Genomic DNA, 6,017 nt, shown 5'->3' on the forward strand with positions numbered 1-6,017 from the left:
TTTGTACGGGGGGGCGCTTAAAGTTTTTTCCATTTTCATAAAAAGGGTAGAAAAACCTCCGTTTTTTTTTTTTTTTTTTTTTTTTTGGTTGAAAAGGCCTTCCTGATGTCTGGCATCCTGCGTCCAGGCTCTGTGACGTTTTGATTCACCTTAGTTTCTTCTCTTATTTTGAAAAACTGAATGCATGTACAGACACATTTTTCAGCACACCTGGTGAAGACGTGTAAAGAGCCGTTTTATGTGTTGAAATTAATCAGTCTTTTATTGCAGCAGCAACATCTCACTCTGCACTGCAAAAACACAAAATCTTACCAAGTATTTTTGTTTAGGTTCTAGTGCAGTGGTTCTTAACCTGGGTTCTATCGAACACTAGGGGTTTGATGAGTCGGTTTCAGGAGTTCGGCAGAGCCTCTACCGTGGAGGTAAAGACACACTTGAGTAAAGTCGTGATGACATGCCTGCTTGGTCATCACTTGCTGCAGAGGATCACGTTACATTGCTTGACCAATCAGTGCTGTGGGGAATTTAGTGCGCCGCAGTAGTGAACGACTGTCGTAGATGTACGTCGCACGGTTTCTGTCTTAATATTTTAATCTATACTAAATATGTCGAGCAAAAAAAGAAAGTTGTCGGATGAATGTACAACATGGATGGGAGTCAGTGACCTATCTGCATGATATGCAATGCCAAGTTGAGCAACTCTAGTCTTGCACCGGCAAAACTAAAGGAACACTTCTTGAAGCTGTATGGAGATAGGGAACACAAGAACACAACGCTTGCTGAATTCAAGCACTGTGTTGGTTTTGTTCTTTGAGCAAAGTGATGTTCATGCATGGCTCATTTTGTGCACAAGTAAAAAAACATAGACAAAAAAACTATGTCTTGAATTTGGGAAGAAAAAAAAAATCATATTTTATTTATCACTAAAGAAGGGTTGAGTGAATGTGCATATGAAACTGGTGGGTTCAGTACCCCAAAAAAAGGTTAAGAACCACTGTTTTAGTGCAAATATGTTAGTTTTATCTTATTTCAGGTGTACTAACTTACAAGTAACTTTTCAGCAAGATAGAAGAGCTTGTTTTAAGTCAGTAATTCCTTAATATTGGTTTAAAAATTTACTAGTTACACTGACAGACTGTTTTACTTATGACGTGGGGAAAATGTGGTTACAGGTGAACAATCTGCCAAATAAACTTAAGTGTCATATATTTTCAGGAATTATTTACTGAAACAAGCTCTTATATTTTGCTAAAAAGTTACATGTATTTTTTTTTTTTTTTTTTTTTACAAGTCTATTAAGTATTTTCATTAGAAGCTAAACAAAAAATTTAAAGATTTGGCATTTTTGCCAAATTTTGGCATTCTTTTAATGTACCTTGAAATAACATTAAAAATGTCATTAATTCTCGAGTAAATAATTTTGGGTTTAGCGGTAATTTAATTTCAGAGATCTTGCAAAAGGTATGAATTGTGACCTTTCAACTAATTCAACTGACTGATATTCTAGAATGAGTTGGGTTATTTGGTATGGTGCTAAATTGGTTCATATGGATGATTCTCATTTGTTTAATTTAATGCTCACATTAATTTAATTAGAAATTTTAGTGAACACATGTAATATGTGTGGTTCTTTAAGGGTACGTTCTCTGACCATTTTTTTGTTTAACATCTATTTGATTGAAATAGCTCAGACTAAAGGGTTCTCCCTTATGTTTGATAATGACACACAACTTTATATGTTCAAGACACAAACACCACACCAAGACACAACAAACCATCTTCTTGACACCAACAGTGACTAACGGTTTTTGTAAAAAATTATTGATGGGATTTGATTGAAATTTTTAATTGAGTTGATTGCAGAGTCTGTAATTAATTAAATGTATTCTAATCGAAAAGTATGTCAGCTATTTATTAAAATTCGGAAACGCCTTTTTGCTCAGCATCAAAAAGTTTTATGGTTTTAAATCTGTTCTTTGGGTTACTTTATCATCAGATTAGATCAATGTGTTATTCCATCCATTCATCTTTCCAGTGTTTCAGGAACTCCCAATCATTCATGGAACTTCTTTAGTAATGTGGACCGAAATTAGCATTAGCGTCTGTGATTCTACTACAATTTTAGCATTGACATGCTATTTTAGGTTTGAATGGCTCTGCTGATAGGCTAACTCCATTGAGCACAACTTGAGCACAACAATAGTCTTTTTCAGCTTTCAATCAAATCGTTTTATTAAAACACAAAACTGAACCTACAGTGTGCCGAGCTGTTTGGCAGACGGCCGCTGTGGTCTGAAGATGTAGCTTGTGCACCACAGTCAGAAAGACAAGTCAAAAGGTTAAAGCAAAGGACTTTGTATTTTTTTAAAAAAGTGATTAAATGCCTTAAAATTGTGTAATTCGTTCATCAAACCAAATCAAAAGTTAACATTTAGGTTAATTACCAGTTTCTAAATCCTGACTCCATCCAGATCCGCCTCAAAAACATGAAAACATGTTTGTTTGGCAGGTCAGTTCCCCTCACACACATGCTGACTCCAGTCTTCACCTCCTCTCTCCCCAGCAGACTGAAGGGCTCTGTATGATCGGGCTGAAATGCTAAAATTGTTTCCCATTGTCGTAGCATCGGGACGAAAGTCACACCAGATTGTTCTCAGTCTCATGTCGTCCACACAAGCACGCACACACAGATACACCCCTAGAGTTACTTAGTAAATTCTAAGTAACCCAACACGCAGCGTTTTGGAAATGTTTGGAAGCTGCAGAAACATGAGAGCTCCGATGGATGGGGAGAGTCAGGACTGTCTTTGCTGTGAAGCAACAGCAAAGTAAATTATGTACTCTGTATGTTATTATGTGATAAACAGTAATTTAGCATAACAGGGTATTGTGTTTTTTATGCGCATGTTAGCTTCCTTTGACCAGCTGGCTTTATTTTCTTTTTTTAAGCTTAAAAATTCTGTTCAACTACAAAACTGCATTCAGTGGTTCCCACTGCTCCAGTGTCTTTCTTTTGAAATGTTTCATCATACCTCCTGTTGTTTTGTGTCCATGTGCAGGAAAACACATCCGATTTCAGAATCTACTGGGAATATCCAATAGAAAACACAGTACAGCTCATTTTATGTTGCACTCATAACTGTAGACTGCAGCAAAAACATGCAGTTAGTCTTACAGTAAAAATTTCCTACATTGGAGGACTTGATTGGATTCTATTTAAATGAATGGAGTAATAGTGTAATTGTATTAACAATTACAGTTGTAAACACCAGGGAATTAAAGAGTCAATTTGATGATCAGATTTCCTTTTGTTTCCTTTATTTCCCACTATCTACAGTCCAAAGGGTTCTTATTTCAGCTTCCAATGGACTCGCAACACAGGAAGGTCTTTGATTCTTTCTAGATAAATATTTAAGGAGAAGGAGATGTTGGAGACACTGTGGAGCGATAAACAGACGTAATTATGACGTGATGGCGATCATAAAAATTTTGGTTGGCCTTGGATATGTAACAAAACGATGATCTAAACAATGAAGCAAAGTCAAGCCGTCACTGGCAACAGCAGAAAAATTAAGGTTCTGGAGTGGAAGTCTAAACTTTTTATGAGGTCAGTTATAAAAACTGGTATACATAATGTTTAGGTAAATTACTATATCTTATTAACTGGTTCATCCCAAAGAAGTAGTATATAATAATCATCCATAGTTCAGAACAATGGGTCAATAAAGTTGGGCACAGCAATTAATTGATGGCAATTTGTGTCAGGAGGTTTCATGTATACATCCTACAAGACTTTCCGGTGTCAAAGCTGTAAATAATAACTGGAGGTTGAAGGTAATCCTGCTCCACCGACTAAGTCAGCTAATGTTTTTTTTTTTTTTTAAACCCAAACCAAACTTCTTTCACACAGAGAATGGAATGACACAAACACGTATGTCATTACAAAATGTACACAACTTCACAAAAGTATCATCATGACAGTATACAGCATATGAGTTATTGAGTGGATTGAAATAGAGAAACCTTGAATACATGGTTCAGAAAAGCCAACGGCAAAAGCAGGACAGAAAGCAAAGGACGAGAGGAGGAGATAATGAAAGAGAGCATGGGATGAATGAAGTGGCAGATTAGAGAGGAGGAGAGTAAATTGAAAGTATTGAGTGACTGGAAGAGGAGTGGAGGGTCAAAGAAAGAAGCAGCCGAGGGTGAGGCAAGTCTCCAGTGAAAAGAAGAATGAGTAGCAGAGGTGGAGGAAAATAGGGTTCAAAGCCATGGAAAAGAGAGAGTAGAGAGAGAAATGTGTGAGAGAGGAACACAGAGCGTTTTAGTAATGTTAGAGACAATGAGATGTGTGGAAGATTAGGGCCACGGCAAGTTTGTCCCCTAAAACTTGGCAAAAAAAATTAAAAAATAAGAAAAACTGAAAGAGAGATCAGAAGCTAAGTTTTATTAGCCTTAAATAGGGATGTTTGTATATCACTTCAATGCCAAAAATAACAATGTGCATGCAAATGTTCAAGCAACAAACATTCAGACACAGTCTGGTTTCTACACATGGAGAATATAAATGGAAACTATTTGATTCACAAACAGCTAAAAGGTTTAGAACAGACACTAAAGAGTAATTTTGGCTCAACTGGAGAGTTAAGGACAACCTGCCTTAGTCAGAGACTGTTTCTGTGTTTTCCAAGACTGTCCAGGATGATCCACAGCATGTGTTGCAGAGGGTTCAAAGATGATACACCCACAACTATCTCCCCGCTCAATGAACTGGTATCTGCCAGGTTCAGGACCATCCCTCACAGCTTCTCTGGTGAATTCAGTTGCTACAAGGCTACAGGTCCTAAAAGTCCATCTTTATATCTTGCAGCCGTTGGGCTTCGCTTTTCTGTCCAGGTGCTGAATCCTCTAGCCCGCCCTGTTAGGCAGGGGTGGACAATCCCAGTCCTCCAGGGCCAGTGTCCTGAAACTCTTAGATGTCTCCCTGGTCCAACACACTAACTGAATCACCTCCTAAGTGCAGTCAGGTTCTCCAGAGTCCTGCTAATGATGTCATTAATTCACTCAGGTGTGTTGAAGTAGAGACACATCTAAAAGTTGCATGATACCTGCCATCCAGGCCTGGAGTTGCCTACCCCTGTTCTAAGGCTTCCTCTTTGGGCCCCTAGACCACTCACTAGGGCCACCTCATTGGAGCCTGTGGGCTTTTGGCCATCCTCATGGGCTCCTCACTTGGACCCTGCAGCTGTCCTCCAGAGCTCCAAGGTAAGGTTCTTTTTCTTAGTTGGATTTGATTTATTCTGAGTTAGTTCTGCATCAGTAGCAGTTCTCTATTTATTTACTGTCTTTTGGTTCATGTGGAACTAGTCTAATTTTTCATGCATTCGTTAAACACTCCCCCTTGCTCACCTCAAACTTCCTGCACCTATCACAAACTGGTTGTCATCCTTTAACTAACTCACCTGTTTACCATCCAGCATGCATCCTCCTCTGCTTATGTATGTCCATTAAGTACTGTATTCACTTCTCTGTGTGGAGGTTGTTTGGCTGACTGTGCTTCTCCTCCTCCTTTCTGAAGGGTGTGACTGGTAAGTGGAGCGCTCGCAGCTGCTGCCCATCAGTCGCCTTCAGCACATTCTACATAGGCCACCAGCTCTTTCTTTAGCTCAGCATTCAATATGCTCCTGAACAAATTGTTCAAGAGATCTACTGACAATGTAAGAGTCTAGACTGCAGACCAAGACTCTTCAAATTTAGTCCTGGAGGTCTGGTATCCTCCAGGACTAAAGATGTGTTTCTGCTTCAAAACATGTGAGTCAAATAATCAGATTACTTGTAGGACTGGAGAACTTGACTGATTACTGAGGAGGTAATTCAGCCATTTGATTCTGCGGTAACACTTTATTTGAAGGGGGTTGAATAAGACTGTCATGACACTCTCATAAACATGACATAACACTTGTCATGAACATCAATAAGTCTTCATGAATAGTTATGACTGTTGTCATAATGCGTCA

Source organism: Poecilia latipinna, unplaced genomic scaffold (genome assembly GCF_001443285.1).
Source record: "Poecilia latipinna isolate Pla-1442-1.1 unplaced genomic scaffold, P_latipinna-1.0 Scaffold2044, whole genome shotgun sequence".
Taxonomy (NCBI): Eukaryota; Metazoa; Chordata; class Actinopteri; order Cyprinodontiformes; family Poeciliidae; genus Poecilia; species Poecilia latipinna.